This window comes from Silene latifolia, chromosome 5 (genome assembly GCF_048544455.1).
Source record: "Silene latifolia isolate original U9 population chromosome 5, ASM4854445v1, whole genome shotgun sequence".
Lineage (NCBI taxonomy): Eukaryota > Viridiplantae > Streptophyta > Magnoliopsida > Caryophyllales > Caryophyllaceae > Silene > Silene latifolia.
This window is the reverse complement of record NC_133530.1, coordinates 38,990,663-39,009,724: the sequence shown is the minus strand read 5'-3', so window position 1 is coordinate 39,009,724 and position 19,062 is coordinate 38,990,663. Positions and strand designations below refer to the sequence as shown.

The following is a 19,062-nucleotide window of genomic DNA, read 5'->3' as shown; positions in this document are numbered from 1 at the left end:
TTTTCACTTAATAATATGTTAATGAATGACAAATACTTACATATCAACCCATACAAATTTATCACAAGAAGTCCACGATCGCCACGATTGTAAAAGTAACCAAACAAAAGTCATTACATTTTGGAAAAACATGAGATGAATATAACACATTATAGCCGGATGAATAAACCAACTAATCAACTATATAGAGTACAACTGAAAGCAATATGGGATCTTTGACAGGGTAACCGTTCTTTCTGTATATTGCATGAGTTGCATTTTTTTCAAACTATTTTAACCACACATTATAGATATCAAATGAAGTACAATATGGGAATAAAGGAAGGTGTCGAACCTGTAATCTTTGCAAAAACGATGTCCTAAGAATCCTACACTTTCATAAACATATAAAGTGAAGGTTAAAATATGAATTTAAGTTAGGCAAATTAGATAATTGGAATGCGAAATAAAATGACACCGTGATTATACGGGAAGAATTTGTACACCGCGAAGCGTAGGCTTTAGTATGTCGAGCCCAAAACCTGCAAAATTTGTATTAAATCGTAGCTCGGAATATACATAAACAAACTGAATAAGTCTACAACCGAACACAAACAAACTATAAATTAAGTTAAAACGTATACATCCCGGCGGCACCAATAGGAACCAAAAACCAAATCGAAACGCGGGTTTGAAGGTGCAAGATGAATTTACCGGCGGCGTAGGTTAGTGAAGCAGCAGTCGGAGTTAAATAGGAAAATTGTAACGAAGCATTCAATCAAAACATTGATTTCCATTGATAGCCGGTTGGAGAAACGTATGAAGATTATGAGGCAAGTGATAATTGATATAGTAATTGAACATTGATTTGTAATATAGTAATTGAAAATTCATAAACATTTATTTATTGATTTGTGTAAATGAATTTAACGTCCGTTTGTGAATTTGGGAAGAAACGGCATTCATAAATATTGATTTATTGATTTGTATCATTGAATATAACATTGATTGATTTGTGAATTGGGGAAGAAACGACTTTGTTTGGAAGATGAAGGGTATTTTTATTATTATTTTTTTCCCCATTTTTACATCTATTGTAGGGTGATTTAGAATATGTGTGATTTTTTGTCATTGAAAGTCATTGAACTATGTCACGTAGGATTTTCTAATTACCCCTCAATTAACCTTTTTATAGTATTGTATATAGATTAACAATATCGCTTCCTTTATAGGTTAAGATATACTCCCTCCGTCCCGGTCAATTGTTGTCCTTAGATTTTGGCATAGAGACCAAGAAAAGAGGAGGGAGCCAATTACCAAATGACAAGTGGAACAATTTGAGTGTAAATGATCAAATTGCTCATTAAGTTCATTCTTAAAATAGAAAGGACAACAATTGACTGAGACACCCCAAAATGGAAAAGGACAACAAATGACCGGGACAGAGGGAGTAGGTCGTGTAGATGTTTGGATTGAAGATTCTATTTTTGTAGGATGAGGTAATGTTTAAGAGTATCTTTGGGTGGTTAGGTTATAGGCAATGTCAATTTACAATTTTGCATATTATTGATTCATTGCTCTTTATTTGTAATATAATTGGAACTTTGTGGCCCAAACATGAAATATATTATGCTCGTAAGAGGATGCAAATTGCACGTCTTTTAAGGTTAGAGAGTGTTGGAACAATTACGATATTTAGTTTTACTCTTGAATGACCTACTTATTAAGGTAGTGTGCTATGAAATAATCGAGTTTGCTATCACGGGATATAAAAGAATTCATCACATTTCTTAAGGTTTCAAAGTTATGATGAAGGGTGTAGGATACTTATTAGTTTTCATCTACGTTACTCAGACACGTGAGAGGAGTGTCGTATCCGATACGTATCGACGTATCAGACACGCGATTATGAAAAATCAATGATGCGGCGACACGGTCAAAGGAGTGTCTTGACCAACTTTGTAGATACTGATACGACACCGCATTGTTAAATTTCGAGGGAGAAGTGAAGTAATTGTAAGTTGTTTGGGTTCTTTGAAGTGGGACCTATAAAATATTTCATGTTTATAATTAATTAATTGTGGGAAATGAAAAGTTCTGACTTTTCAACATCTCAATAGGGTGTATACAACAAGGCACCACCCACGTGAAAGTGAAACAATTGTCAAAGAAAGAGAAAGTGTAAATATAATTAAATAGCAGTGTGAAAAGACCAAAAGGCCTTACTTTTTCCCTTGTACAATCTTCTCTCTCTATCTACGCCTCTACCCTTTCTTGTCTTCCATCTCCAGCAAAATCCGGCGATCCATTGCCGGTTTTCGATGATAGTTTTTCGAAAAAGCAACAACCCAGGTCAGTGTCAATTCATCTTCAACACCGTACCAGTGTCGTGTCCTTTTCCAGCGTATCGGGTACGTACCACGTGTCGTATTACATATCGTGTCGTATCGACATGCGACACGTCGGTAAGCTGCCGTGTCGGAGTATCACAGGTATTCATGTATTATGGGAGTAGGTTGTGTTTAAGGTTCTCCTTTGGTGGTTAGGTTGTAGGCATTGTCCATCATCAATTTTTTTTGTTATTAATTAGGACTCATTGCTCTTGATCTTAGTAAAGACTGAAGCTTTATGACCCAAACATGAATTTTCCTTTGCCTGTGAAAAGATGGAAAATTGTGTGTCTTACAAGGACAAACCTTTGTGGTCACGTTCTGAGTGCTACAACTTTGAAGAATCTCTTGATTTTGTTTTTGGTCTTGGATGAATAAGAATAAGGTCATGTGCAATGAAATGATCAAGGTTCTCATCTCGAGATTTTTGAAGGAATATATTATATATCTCAAGGTTTGATGTATATTGAAGAATGAAATGATCGGAGAGAAATAAGGAATTTTATTATTGAAGACAAGACCAAGGAGAATCTCCTAAGTTGACTTGGTCATGTGAGAGAGAAGACCAAGTGATAAACTGTTACAAAGGTTTGAATAGGCGTGAAGTAATAAGAGTTTACCAATAATGAATACTTTTGAAATCATGGATCATAAAGATGATTAAAAGCAATGTAGGTTGGCTTGTTATTGAAGAAGATACAATGTGGGACTTTGACTCTTTGAGAGAGGGTGAATTGAGGGAAAGAATTTAAGTGGATAATAGGTTTTGACTACTTTTTTGTATCCGGCTTGATTTTTTTTTTTTCTTTTTAGCTTATCATTTACGGAGTAAATTTTTTTTGTTATCTTTCAAAATGTTTTGTATTTGTTTTTTCTCTTGTTTTCCCTTTGAGCTTATTTCTCTAATGAAATTCTATGATTCTAGTATTGTCTCTCATTCATAAGTCTTTCGTCATTTTATATTTGTTTTTTTTTCATTTTTCTTAACAATTTTTTTTTTCCTTTTCGCATTTTACTCTGTTATACTATTGTTTCATCTTTTCTCTTTAATGCCACCAGTCGTCATTGTTTCCCACCAAACATCAATGGTTCCATTCAACGATTTAATTTAGCATACTATCATGTTATTGATTTGTATCTTTGTTACTTTTGCCTTCACTAACATGCTTAGTTATAATTGTGGTTGTTTTTTTGCTGGATAGTTTGTGTCAGTGAATCATTGTGTTATTCTTTGCTTGTGATGAGTTATGTTAAGTTCAATAACTACATTACCCTGTCAACCTATGCCTGGATGATGGATCAAATGTGCACAACCTTTTTAATAATGATTCGTGTGGAGTAGTTAAATATATTAACTTCCACAGCTTAAACTAATGAGATGCTGTTCTTTTTAGTCGTTTCATATACAAAGTTGAATAACTTTTAAAGATATTTTAGTGTGCTTGGATATATTGTTATTATATTGGATCATAATTGCAGGTGTATTCCCTTTAGATATAGAAGTGCATCTGAATGTGACGAGGATGAATCTAAGAAGATCGTTGAAGTGCTTATGATTAATTCCGCAAGTTGACCAGGTCTCCTGTCTCCTAAGGTATCCTTATGCAAACCTCTTGTCAATACAACTTTAAACTTTATAGGTGACATGTGAAATCGTTAATAATCATAAATAATACTCCATTTTTTCCCAATAAGAGCCATTTACCTATTGTAATTTTGTTCATTCATCCTTATGCCTCATTGCTTCTCTTAGCAACTTTTTACCATCAAAAAGACATTTGTATCTTCTTTCAATTCAGTGAAAGATAGTGATACTCCACTAAAAGGCCACCAATGCCCTTACTTTACTGGTGAAGGGAGACGACAAAGAGATCTTAAAAAAAATCTTAATCATAAGGTGGACACAACTGGGAACCAAACTCCGTGTTTTAATTTTCCATATCTACCCTCATTGATAAGGAATATTCTAACCGATTTTACAAATTAAACTCACAGTCGTTTAATACCCAATAACCAATATGAAATTATAAATTTTATTGACAATTTTAATTATCTACGAGACTAAGATAGTTTTTTTGTTCTAACTTCGACAATTGTTTCTGTTGGATCAATCATGAGTTTGTCCTTTTGTTCACTTGTGGTTAGATGGATAATTAGTGAATTAATCGTTTTATCTCATAAACTCATTTTAATGGGGGGTTGGAGACTTGGGATTGGCATCCATGAATGAGGTGTTTGTTGTATTTTGAAAAATCGACAACTAAGTTGATTTTTTTTGAAGCACTTAACATCGATGTTTTTCTGTCTACTTATCATAAATGAAACTAAGGGTGATGATTCAGACACTTACATGTCTTGTTTGTATTAGTTGACGAATATGCTTATATTTTGACATTTTTTAGGTGATGTCATTGTGTACTTTTTTCCAATATCTAGTTTCTTTTATGTATTTCTCATATTGTAAAAACTTATATGATTGTTGATCTTATATGTCATGGAGTTTTGTTCTTCTACTCCTTTTGGTCTTTTTTTGAGTTACATTATTGAAAATTGTGTTTTAGGTTTTTCTTGTTTTGAGAGTGAAAAAATAAAATAAAGTTGTCTTCGCAATGACAACAATCTTAGTAGTTGTACCGATGTGGACTGTGCATTGCAAATCCCTGATAGCAGTAAGCATTAGTAGTAAGTTTTTGAGTTTTCGTTATGGATTGAATGTGATGTAAAAGATGTGCTTGATTGGCCAACCTTTGAGGCAAATAGAAGTACACAAGTTGATGAAGATTTGTACTGTCACAAGTTGCTGAATAATTTGGAAGTTATCTTTAATACTGTCAGTTGTGGGGTGTGTTCACTTCGAAATTTGCACTACCGCAAGTTATAGAAGACCCCATGTGTGTATATGCAGAAGTTCATATATTTGCGCTCATTTTTGAAACTAGGGTGGTTGGGAGAATGATGAAACTGTTGAGGAAGCAGCAAAACGTGAAGCATTAGAAGAAGCTGGTGTCAAAGGCGATCTACTGGTAAGGAAGTCAAACCTTAATCTAAGATTCCTTATTTTCTCTGTTAATAGTCTGAATATATGTTGAACCATTTGAAAATGGTGATCCTTTGTTTAAATTGTAGTTAAACTATTTTTTGCCCTCGGCTGTTCCATTTCTAATGGAACAAAGGACGCGAACTCTTTGGTCTGGATTATGGAGAATTAAAGCAAAATGACTTTCTAAATCAGATGCGTTCTCAATGTAAATTTCATTATTGGTAAATTTGAAACAACTTCTATGCGGTTAAAGTCTTTGCAATGTCGAGATAATGTTCTTGTTGTTCTCCTATTTCCTGGGTATCCTTTTGTTCTCCAATTTGTAGCTCGATAATTTAACTTCATTTTTGTAATTATTTAGTTTCAAACAACAAATCATGTTAGGGGATCAAAAACAGTTGAGGCTTAAGGCTTTGTTGGTGTTCTACTTCTGCATTATGAAATTTTATCCTATTTTTGGTTGATTATTTGGTTTTATTAATCCACCTCGGTTTCCTCATTATTTTGCATATTAACGGTTTCAATCAATAATTCATGTTTGAAAGTTAAAATCATTTGAGGTTGAAGGGTTGTCAATTATTTTTCTTTCTAAATTGGTGTATTTCATTAATTGGTATTGTTGCTAAATGGTGTTATCATTTTCTAGGGTATTTTAGGCAACTACGAATTCAAGAGCAAAACTCTACAAGACGAATTCAGCCCAGAGGGCCTATGCAAAGCCCTTATGTTTGCATTATTAGTCAAGGAGGAGCTTCAATATTGGCCTGAACAAAGTACTCGTCAAAGACATTGGTTGGCTATACCTGAGGCTCTCGAATGTTGTCGGCACCCATGGATGAGACAAGCCCTCAAAGAAGACTTCATGAATTGGCATTCTGATAGAGTTGACTCGAGTACTGTCGATGAGGAGACGGAGGTGGTATTACCTCATCCAGGTCACAGCCGGGTTTAAGAACGACAATTTAGATTAGTTGGTTGAGGGGATATTTTATGTAGCTGAAAGAAAATTATCATGTCATCTTCTTTCTTCCTTATTTGGTTCCTAGACTAATAGGGTTTGGAGTAAAGAAGACAGTAAAGTGATTGCACTTTTAGGCTAAATTTTTTACTCAATATTGTTGAGGTCTAAACATGGACGAATATTAGTATTTTTTTTTTAAATAAAGATTTAACTTGGTTATCTTTTATTTAGCAGAAGTTCTTGTGTAGGGCACGTGTACACTAAATTACGGGGTGTTTGGGTGGAGGTTTGGAACCGAGTGAGATGAAGTTTCAGTCCATTCCAATGTTTACATTTTGGGATGAAGTTGAAATTCTAAATTTATTCCAACCCGTAATGTAGCTAACCTTTATCAAAGAATTAAAATTTTATAGGATTCGGCCAAATAATTACAAATAGATACGGGATTTTGAAGATCAAATAATTACAAATAGATATGGGGATTTTGAATACATTTCTTACCAAGTATTATATTACGTTACACTTCACTTTCATTCCTATCATCTCAACCAAATATCTTAAATTCATAATTGATAATATTGATCTTAGGTTTGTCGGACATGCTTAGTCAAATAATATCATAGGTTTATCACAATAACTAGACTAATTGTTCTTTCTTTAGCATATATTTTGAAAGAATTTTAGCACGTCACATCATCATATATTTATCGATTTACAAGAGAAAATGTTGAAAGAATTTGTAGCATTAAACACAATACTTAAAATTTGGCTTTTCAATCTAAAAATAAATTAAACAATCATTAAACATCAAACAAATTCTAAATAAATTTTTGGATATTATTGTTAGAATAAATTTTACAGACAAAATCATCATTTATTTCTTCAGCGTTTATAGCTCTCACCATATTCTTTCAATACATTACTAAAAGTTGAATCCACCTTGAACTATATTTCACAAATAAAAATATAGAAAAAACTTGCTTTGGGTTGAATTAATTACGCAACTCAACTTTTTTTAATAAAAGATAAACAAATGACTGGGACGGAGGGGGTATAATTAAAAAAAAGGAAAAAAAATTGAAGGCGAATTAATTTTAGCGATATTAGTGCGTCTACATCATCAAAAATTAATTTAAGAAAGTATCATAAATAATATTTTGCTATAGAAAATAAAGCGGAAAATCGTTTAATTATTACTATAATAAAAATGATGTTGCTAATTTTTGTATAAACACTTTTACATTTCATTTGGCAACAAAATATTGTTAAAAAAATTATGAAAATAATATAATTAGATTCGTGGTAAAAAAAAATGTTATCATTAGTGTATATATTTCATATTATTTGAACATATTAAAGATGGTGCATATCTTATTATGTTATATGTCCACATTGAAAATTATTGTAAGTGTCGTAAATATACTATGTATAATGACAAGGGTCAGTCATATCACCTTAATCAAAGAAAATACCATAATTAAATAGATGCTAAAATATAAAATTTTATTGTCTACAAATGCCCCGACACTGGTTGTAGAGACTTTGATGTCGGCTGCAACTTTGTCTCGAAACTTGCTACTAAATTTGACCATTGGAGAATAGAGATGAAGAGCGAAAATTGTCCCACCGAGCGTGCCAATTTGTAAACCATAAAAATTTATACCCTGCGATAAACAATGAAGAGGAACAAAATAATATGGAAAACAAGAATTTATTCATAATCGAAAGATTTAGGGTTACAACTTTCGTAGATCTCTTGATTCCATTCTAAAGGTTGTTAGGGTTTTGATAGGCTACGAGGGTCTTATCGACTTATTCTCGTAGGGAGAGATGATGGGGGTCGTTTTGTGACTTATTTCATCCTACCTACAATTTGGTAGTAGGGAGACGGGGTCATTTGACTTAATCCATTTATGATTTCCTCTAAACCCTAGGAAGAGATCTATATTTTTTTATTTATTGTATCTTAGTTATTTAGAGATAATTATCAATAAATATTGTGATAATATCTTTGGAAATTAAGATATTTTAGAATATTCTACCTTGTCATCCAAGCCACTCCATTTCACACAGCCTGATATGATATCTCGTCTAAGCAAGGAGAAATAATGAGAGGAATCACTTTTCGTTTCGAAAGTACTCTTCAAAACATGATGAGCAGACGTGTCTGGCAGCTCAGTCTCCAGTTTCTTCGACATCTCTTTTTCAAAACATTTATTGTTAACAAGGCTTGCCTCAGAACCATCTAAATTGCGCAAGGACTCGCGATTGATCAAGCAAGTTCCAGAATCATCAGCATCACCTTCTTCATCGACAAAAGAGAGATAAGTGACACCATTTTGACATAGCTCAATGAGATGTACCATTGTGACCTGCAAATAAAGGAGGGGAGAAGAGCCATTTGATGTACAAAGAAAGTCAGAATACATGTGATATTCTTCCAAATCTTCATAAATGCAGGCAATATTCTTCCAAATCTTCATGCGGTCGACGAATCGGGTACATTGCATGATAACTCCAAAGGAGAATCGAAATGATCCAACCGGAGTAACTTCCACATCTTCAAGCGGTCGACGTATCGGGTACATTGCATGATAACTCCAAAGGAGAATTGAAATGATCCGACCGGAATAGCTTCAAATCATCATGCGGTCGACGGATCAGGTACATTGCATGACAACTCCGAAAAGAGTCAAAATGATCCGACCAGAGTGAATCCACGTAGGTTGATGAGTAGATTGCGTTTCAACAACTTAGCCCGAAATAAATGTATAACCTGCACTCAGAAACAACCAACAAACAAATGTACAAGCAAAGAAAGAGCAGAATATACACGGTATACTCAAGTAATGCATATATATATATATATATATATATATATATATATATATATATATATATATATATATATATATATATATATATATATATATATATATATATATATATATATATATAGATTGAGGATCCTATAAGAACCTCCTTTGCATGAGAACCGTGAGAACCTCAGGTTCAAAACCTTTGTCCCAAAGGTGCAGAATCTTTATATTAAAAATTCAGAACCTATGTACCAAAGGTTCAGCAGATTGAGCCGGTTACCAAATTCCAGATTCTTTTTCTAGATTGCAACAAACATCTAGTATTTAGACAACTAGTAATTAGACAAAAGTACAAACCACGAGGAGGTGAAACTATTAACGTTGGTACCTAAACCATTTGACAAAACGAGATACATTGGCGTCACCGCAAAGTATCAGCTTTTTAGCAGATATAGTAATACAAATGTCTAGGTATATCGTCTTCATCTACCATTATTGTGTTTAAGCAACAAAAAAAATACAAAATGATTTAATAAGAAGAAAGAGTTGAAAAACAAAAAGCAATTAGTTTCTCAACTTCTAGCAATTGAATTGCTGTCTAGTTTTTGGCTTTTGTCTATGATATACTCGTACTTATGATTCTCAATAGCTCATAACCAACTCACAGGTAATGCCAATCTCTAATCATAATTAGCATTTGACAAAGTTATTAAATTGCATAAATTACGTACAATTTACTTACTTTATTATAATAGAGTAGCTGATTTTTAAACAACATTCTCACAACTAAGAAGTGAATATCACGTGTCATTCTCAAGCAATGATTATTTGCTAGAACTCCGTTAATTACTCGGACGAGAATGACTGCACGTTCTTGCAATAACCATTTTAAAAGCCTCCAAACATAGCATTTTAAGAACATTTGGGAAATTTGAAGCGTAAAATTATATTAGAAGTGCAATAATCTGTACCTTTGAACTGGAGAATTTAAGCCCCTATATGGTATGAATAATCTGGATCGTAGAATTACATATGCAATAATCAATGACTGAGAGTTCTTGCAAGTTCTGCCACCTGGCAACCTCTGAACCTTTGGTAAAAAAGTTATGAACCTTTTGTACAAAGGTTCTGAACGTTTGTGATAAAAATTCTGAACTTAAGGTTCTCACGGTTCTTATGTGAAAGGGGTTCTCATAGGATCTCAACCCTATATATATATATATATATATATATATATATATATATATATATATATATATATATATATATATATATATATATATATATATATATATATATATATATATATATATATATATAGTAATACCTTGGAAAGACGACAAACAAAATTCCTACTTGTTTTGTTGACCCCACCAAAAGATGAATGGGAAGGTATTATGCTGCAAATGATATTAAAGACAAAACAGAGGGTAAGTGTAAGTCATACACGTGCATTGTACCATTGCTTCCATCAACATTGATTTCCTACTCTATAAAAAAAAGGAAAATAACCTTGAATCAGGTCAAAGTTAATTGATGAATGTACAAATCCAGTTTCACTTGGTCAGTCTGCCAAATTGAAGATTTTCGGGAGGAAATCAACCCGACTTCGAGTCTGAAATTGAGTTCAAATGATTTTTTTTGCGCGTGATTGGGTTAAAACGACTTCAAAAAAAAACCCAGAAATTTAAGCTCGAAGCCTGACACAAAAAAAAGGATTTTGAGCAATGCCGGCCGAAATCGAGGTCCCTTCTTTTCAAATTCAAATATTACAGCCTCAATACCTTTAGCAAGTTGTGTTTTTAATTGTTGATTATGGTGGTCGTCATCCCGTAAGAGAAAAAAAACTCAACCACAGAAGGCGAAATCAATTGAAACAGAGCAAGAAAAGTTCAATATCAAGTCTAGTCTTTAAGCTACATCAAAATTTCATCTTTATGTCACAAAAAAAAAAAAAAAAAAAATTAAGCAATAAGCATAATGCAATCTATTGTAAGACATGTATGTGTTATTTTGCAAGCAAATTTTGATGTGCGATAGAGGGTGTGACAAATTGATCAAGGGCTCTTATATCACAGTAGCAAAGTTGAATTCTACTGCCGAACAAGATTGGAGTTTCGAAAAGAAAGGAATGTGAGAACCCAGAAGCGGGTTATTCTAAGTCAAGACCAAGCCAGATTTACAAAGGAAACATGACGAGATTCGGGTCGATGCTAGACAAAAATCAAGTATCAGGATGATTCGAACTTTGACAGAGTTTAGATTCAGGCAAAGACTGGCCTGTTTTCAAAGGCGTTACTACTAAAGTGTTTGGCCATGTCCGTCCGAGATCACTTCATTGGATTTGATTACTCAGTGAACATGGTGCAGCAAAATATTGAACGAATTGAAAGGTAGAGAAATAACGAGAGTAATAATAATCGACTATAGATGCTAGGAAGCAGGCCCCGCCGACCCAGTTTATTATGTTACTTGTTGACATTATGATAAAGATTTATAGGACACCATGGACACGCTTAATTGAAAAAAAAGACGTATTGGAGTACTATAAACAAGGAAACAATCACAAGAATACACGTAAAAAAGAGCAAGGAAGAAGGAAAGCGATGAAAGTTTACCTGTATCGGTTGGGTTTGTTGCACGATCAAGACGAACACAAGAAATCGAGGTGAGATGATCCTAGATAACAGTGACGCTCTGTTTGCACATAAAAAATGCAAAGAAATCAAGCATACAAAGTTATGTTCTGTAGATGTATGAAAGACGTTGATAAAGAAGAAAACAGCGCAAGAATTTGCAGAAGAAAACGGAAAGTGCCGTCGAGTAGGCGTTGTTGAGGTGTATATATATATAGGTAATGGGTTTCCATAAACTCTACCTAAGTGCAGCCGTACAAGGATGCTATGACTTTTCTCTTTCAATAAAATATGTATTAAAAAAGAAAGGAATAAGGAAACCGACTAACGGTTACCTCTTAACCTATGGTGCATACTTGCTTCTCACGTAAGATTTTGGTCCACTGAGGTCAAGGCCATATTTTAGTTACTACGTACTGAAAGCGACGTTATCATAAGGTTCATTATTATTTTGTTTGTCAAATTTAATCAAGGACTTGTGAATCCAAAGTCAAGTGCATTTGCGAGATAAATTGCTCACGGAATTTTCTTTGGTCATCCGCCAAATCAAATAATGATAGGGTGACATTAAAAAAATGAAAGGTTACTGTAACGACGAGTTAGAATACTTAATGACTTTCAAATCAAGTATAAAAAATATGTCATCCGCCAAGTCTAAAAAATGACAGGGTGACGTCAAAGAATAACAAAGCTACCTTTACGACAAGTTTGGGTACTCATCGACTTCCAAGTCAGGCCAAGTGAAGCTGCCTTCACGACAAGTTAGGGTGCTAATCATCGACTCCCAAGTCAAAGCAAAATGGATCGAGACCTCGCAACGTCAAGACACTAGAAGTGCATGTGACAAGATCCCGATGGGGTAATTTGTAGGCACCGAAAATTTATTAAATTGCCGAATAAATAAATAAATTAATAAATTTGAGTTAATACTAAATTATAACTCAATTTAATTTATTTTTTTGCTCCGATTAAATGAAATACGGGTTAATTCAGATTACAAAATGGGTTATCCGATCATTAAACCCGAAAGAGAACCAAACTGGGCCAAGTTCACTAGTAAACCCATAAATGGGCCTGTAAATGCCAAAGTCTACCAAGGGGAATTGAAACTCTATAAGTAGAGCCATTCCCATTCATTTCAAGGTGAGACATCATAATCATAAATTTCAGAGAGAAGAAGACATTAAATTTCTACGAATTCTCTCTGCAAGACATCTCTGCAAGCAGTCAACAAGGACACCAAAACTGTGCCGCCTGCCCAAGAAATTCAGGTTCAAGCTACATCATTCAAGAGAGAATAGGTCACAGCGACCCTCTCAAGAATATAAATCGACACGTCGTCCTATATAGTGCATATATTCTCTACAGGTGTCATTCAAATACAACGTTCGCGCCTCTACTATAGACAACGTTTACGTAATCTACTACGACATTGAGAATCAGAGGATGCGTTAGAGATTGTACACATAAACTTTCTGATATTAATAAAAATTTATTTTTCTCTTATTTTGTATTACATTTATTTTGCGATATAAAATTTTCGGTTACAAATAGCTAGGGATAAGTAGGGTATCGTATCCATAGGGAGGCAGTAATTTTCTATTTTCTAATATTTAAAGTGACTTAGAGTAACCGTTTCTTGAAGGTTTGTTCGTTTAGCTATAACTAATTGCGATGTAAAGAAGATGTAATTCAATAAGATTAAAAAGGTATAGGGTTTAGGTTCACTGGGTTAGTTGTCTGGGGATGTAATTTAATCAATTATAAGGTCAATCGAATTATCTAAGGTCACTAGATCAATCAAATCGTTTATGCCCTTTAGATCTAGAATAATATGCAATCGCTATCATTAAACAATTTCTATCTGATTATCGTAGCCTATATTAGTCTTAACCCAGTTGGAAAAAATCCTAATTTGCTAGACTAATTAATAATTTTTGCCTAAATCAATTAATTAAGTAACACCCTCACATACCAAGGTGCCTTACCAAGGACCACCCTAGCATGTGAAGCTGCTACAATCTCGGTTGCTCGAGATTAATATATCAAAAGTAACCATTGATCAAAAACATTTATTAAAGTATAACGTTTAGTGATTACAACGTCTCAAAGAAATACCAAAAACGAAAGTGTATACATCTCAATACATCAAAATCCAAAACTTCTAAACTCGTAACAGTGGAAGCTAGACTCAAAGTGATGACATTCCATCTCGTCCCCGCAGCTAAAGACAATCATCACCTGTAACAATCTGCTCACCATCCCCGAGTGGATCACCAGAGTTTTACAGAACAACAACGGGGTCAGTTAACTGAATGATTAAGATAAGCAATATACAAGAACAACCGCAACAACAACTATACAACCATTCTCCAATTCCAATCATGCCTCATATCCGACTACACACTTAAGTGTGTAGTCCTGCCAGATTACCTGCCGGAACAGATAATCCATTCCGCCAGTGGGGGACCGCAGCCTTGCCCACCTAAGCCCCGCTCATCGCAATGAGCAACAACCCGTGTCCATTAATGTGCACATCCTCCTTTGTGACGGGAACCACAAGAGGCGAATCAAGGGCGTGAAGCCATTTCCGAAAATGACTCCACTCAGCCGAGGACGCACCTCACCAACATAGTCAATCCACCACAATTCCAACAATCAAGAAAGACAAGCCAACAACGATACTAATCATGCCAATGCAATCACAATCATCTTAAATCAACTAATCAGACAACTGAGAAGGGAAACCCTACCTTAGAACTGATATGAATACGAGTCTACAGCGGAAGCTAGAATCGCTCTTCTACAAATTCTTCACGTAACAACAATCACAACAATATAATCACAACATGCAATCACCCTTTTTCCCCAATTCCAAAACTAGGGTAAAACCCTAAAAGACAAATCTAACAAAAGATATAGGACTAGTGACTTACCGACGCAACTAACGCGAGAGAGATGAACAAAGACTCACGAACGATCAAAGGTCTTGGCAGTGATTAGGGATGATTAGAGAATGTAGAAGTGATTAGGTTTTTGGTAAAATGAAAAATAAAACTGTTAAAACAAGATTTATAACTTTAATTGTCCTTAACCAAACCGCGGAAATAATTCCCGTCAGACCCGATACTCGGTCGAGTACCAAGAGTACTCGACCGAGTATTACTATACTCGGCCGAGTGTTTCTGGACAATAGCCTGACCAGAAAACACATGACACATTACTCGGCTGAGTTAGCCAAAGGGCCGACTAACATAACTTCAGAAAAACCGTGGTATTATAGATTAGATGCAAGACAACAATCAGGCGATAATTCATGCGATATTACTAACAATAAATTTATTAATCCCCTTCTAACATACTAGACCCCCTTTCACCCTAGATAAAGAATTTAGCCATTCATGCTTGTAATATAAACAACAAAGATTTGAATAAGAAACATAATAAAAGACATATGAGAGATGATAATAAATCAATTGTAAAGATTGAAACTTTGAATTAATAACTAAAGAGGAAATATTAACAAATTATCGTAGAAGAGTAAAGATTCAATGAACATAGTACTTAGATTTGGAAATAAGGAGTAGCCAACTAGTTCTATGAGTTTTCTAAGAGTTTCTATCAAAATAAAGCATAACCTAATAATAACCTACGAGTTTTCTATTTATATTACAAATAAAACGACTTTAAAAAATATCCGAGAAAGTCTTTAGCAAATAAGTCACTCGACCAAGTTCAGAGGCACTCGATCGAGTATTTACTTGACCGAGTGAAGTCTCACTCGATCGAGGATACTACATGTAACACCCCGTATTTTATTAAGTTGGATAAAATTCTTTTAATTGCTATTTTGAATTTAATTACATCATTTAACGATTTATATATATATGCTTAGCTAATTAATTAATTTCATCATAATTCGATACGTTAATTTTAATAATCATTAATAAGTTTATTTAAAGTTAGTTCGAGTTTATTGAAATTAGTTCGAGTTTATTTATTTAATAATTTCCGTTTCTTTACGAGTCCTTATGAAAGTTGTTTTAAGTGAACCCGAGATGGATTTTGGGAACAAAACCGTCCAATTAGCTATTTTGAGCTTATTTCACTAAATTAGCAATTTTTATTAATATCCGTTAGTTTTGTAAAAATCGCTAATAATTCCGATTCAAGCTGATATTGTATTATTTACGTTAACTAGCTGAGTTTATTTTATTTTCACTCATTAAATTTATTTATTATTGATTCCGTTTTATTACTGAAACTTTTACTTAAATCGGTTAAATTTAACTCGAAACGGTTTTAATAACTATCGAAGTTTCTTAACGATTTAAGAAACGTACGTATAATAAATAGCAGTGTGCAATTTGCTCCCTCATTTCTCACGCATCATCCTTCTTCTTTCTTCTTTTTTCTTCTTTTACGTTCTGTTTCCATTTTTTTTTATTTTAAATTGATCCTGCCACTCCGTTTGTCATCCGTTATCAATGATTTTTGTTCCATAGCGCTCCTTTCGTCGTTCTCGTCAATCCGTTGTAAGTAAAATTCATTTTCGTCATGTATTTTTACAAACCCATTTATATTTTCAGCTTTATTTATTATAAGACGGTTGTATGTACTAAAATAGACGGTCTTGTAGAAGATTTGTTAGCCATAAATGATTAGTTCAATCGGAAAAAGGTAACAATTATGGTTTACTCGATATTACTTGTAAAATATGTTTATTTCGAATGCTGGTTAGTCAGTGGTATATTTGAGACGGTGTATACTGACCTCTAGGGATCATTTGGGATGCTAGTTAGTAAGTGGTATATTTAAGACGGTGTATGCTGACATGTATGGATTGTTTTGGGTGATAATTGGTGTGTTTTATAGTTGAGACGGTGTATACTGACATGTAGGGATTGTTTTGGACTAATTTGGACTCTGTGTTGGGGCGATTTTTGTAGTCTTTAGGGTCTGTTTTTGAGTTGCTTTATACTTGTGGATTTCCGCTCTAAAACCGTTTTAAATGCCGACTTAGTTGGCTCGGCCTAGGACTGTTTTTAGGCGCGAGAATGGAGTCTTAAGGGGACGATTGGTACTCTGTTTTGGGGGACGAGAGCCGTCATCGTGGGTTTTCACTTTGCATTTGAGGACTGGAGTTGGGGTCGAACTTAGGCATCTTTTGGGTTCATTTTGGGTGATTTTTGGGTCGGAGTTATGAAGTAGGGTGAAGGGTGGCTATGGGTAGTCGGGTGGTGGTCGTGTCGGACTAGTTGTGGCCTAGGCAGTGACCTAGCTAAGTCACGAGTTTGAGGCCATGTGTAGTTGGTGGTTAGGCCGAGTTTGAGGTTGTCATAATAATTTTAGAACCGTGTCTATCTATAATTTGTTTTGACGCTAGTTTGGTTTATTTAAAATATAATTAAATTAATTTCCGTCTCATATTTTTATATAAAGATAATTCATTAATATCGTCCTTTCACATAATTATTTTAGGTGGCTCATATGTGGTTGAAGATGAAGAGTAATTTTGGGTTTTAGAAGCTTTCTCAAGTTATTACTTGTCTCTTTGCTAGCGTAAGGTAACTATTCCGAGTTACTCGACGAATTAATGTCACATTAGTAGTAAATGTGGTGCTTGTTGTTTGTTAAGTGTTTAGGTGATTGATAATGTGTTACTTTCGTTTTTCACATGATAGAAATTGGAAATAGCATGAGAATGATATTGTGATAGATTTTGTGATTTGGGCCAAAGTAGGCAAAGACTCGAGTGGGCGGATTGACCGAACGAGTTTGGTCAAACTAGGTTTAAACCGGTCAGCCTCGATTTAACCGATGACCCGTCGCGGGACTCGGGTCGAGGGTTTGTCTTTGAGGTGAGATTGGATGTTTTATGTTGATGCCTTAATATTTGTGGTTATCATTTCACATGTTGGTTGTTGGATGAATTGGTTGCCTTATACTTGAGTCTACTTGCCTTGTTGCCATTTTAGCTTGTTCTCATGAATTATGAGATTAATGGTTAGCTGGAATTTGGATTATTATTGATATTGGAGATATTGTTGGATTGTCTGCTGAATAGACCTTTATATAGCCTTTCACATGATAGAATGTTAGCATTTATGTTGGTAAGTTGGACTCTTTGCCTCTCTTATGGTTAATTGTGTGTCCTACTTGTCTTGTGTGGTGTGGGCTAAAGTATTCAAGCTGGGACTAGGTCCTAAGTGAGTATTTCGGCCTTCATCATAGATAGGTCTTTATAGTCTTTGACGAGTATATGTTCACTGCTTAATAGCCTTTGTGTTCCTGACTTGGTGGGTTTATATCCAAGTTGGGGCATGACCTCGTTACTTATTTTGAGAGTAAGTGGTCAGCTTAAGTACTAGCCAACCCTTTGGTGGACTCCTTAGGGTACTCACTTTGTTTTAAAAAAATTGTGGGTCTTGGGTGCGGTGGTGTGTATCCGCATGTCTAGGTCTGCGCAGATTTTAGGCTAGGGTTGTGTTGTGTCTTGGCCATGTTTTGATAGAACCTCTGAGCCAAGATACCGGTTCGATTACCTTCCCTACCTCGTGGTATAGACTCGAGTTACAGAGTGACTATTGACGGGACTAAGAACTTATGCCCGTCTTTGATATATTGCCCTTTCTTGTTTGATGATTCTATGAATCATAGAAGGTGAGATGCAAGCCGGCTATGGTTGATAGAGTTTGGATTCCTGGATGTTATGTGATTCACATGATAGTGTAGTATGAGTCGGTCTAGTATTCACATGCTAGGACTATGTGTTGTTATATTATTGTTCACATGATAAGCACGATTGTCTAGCATCTATATGCTAAGGCTATGTGTTATTCATATTCATATTCTTATGTTTACATGTTATATTAATTATGACATTTCGTGGATGGGAGAACTCGGAGTTACTCCCCATCGACCGTGGCTTTCGTATTTGTATAAAATGCGAATGACGGTGTAGGTGATGCATATATGGGGTACATGGACGAGCTAGCGAGCAAAGTAACCTTGGAACCTAGATTGACTTTATTATATTGTGACCCTTAAATACTTTTTATGTCATATACTTTTTAGGGACATATGTCTCCCTTTCTCATATTTGGTTTGTATAACTTTGTTTCGCGACTTTAGCGATGTTTCATTCATGAGATTTATTTTGGACCTTGCATGTTTGACACCTTCCCATTTGGATATCTTTATAACAGGTTCAGGTTTTAAAAATTACAGGTTTTTT

The 19,062-nt window shown here is 34.5% G+C and overlaps 1 pseudogene; it reads left to right on the top strand.

The window, feature by feature from the left end:
• Positions 1-3,795: 3,795 nt before the first annotated feature.
• On the top strand, positions 3,796-6,594 carry LOC141655251 (nudix hydrolase 16, mitochondrial-like; annotated as a pseudogene).
• The last annotated feature ends 12,468 nt before the right edge of the window (positions 6,595-19,062 follow it).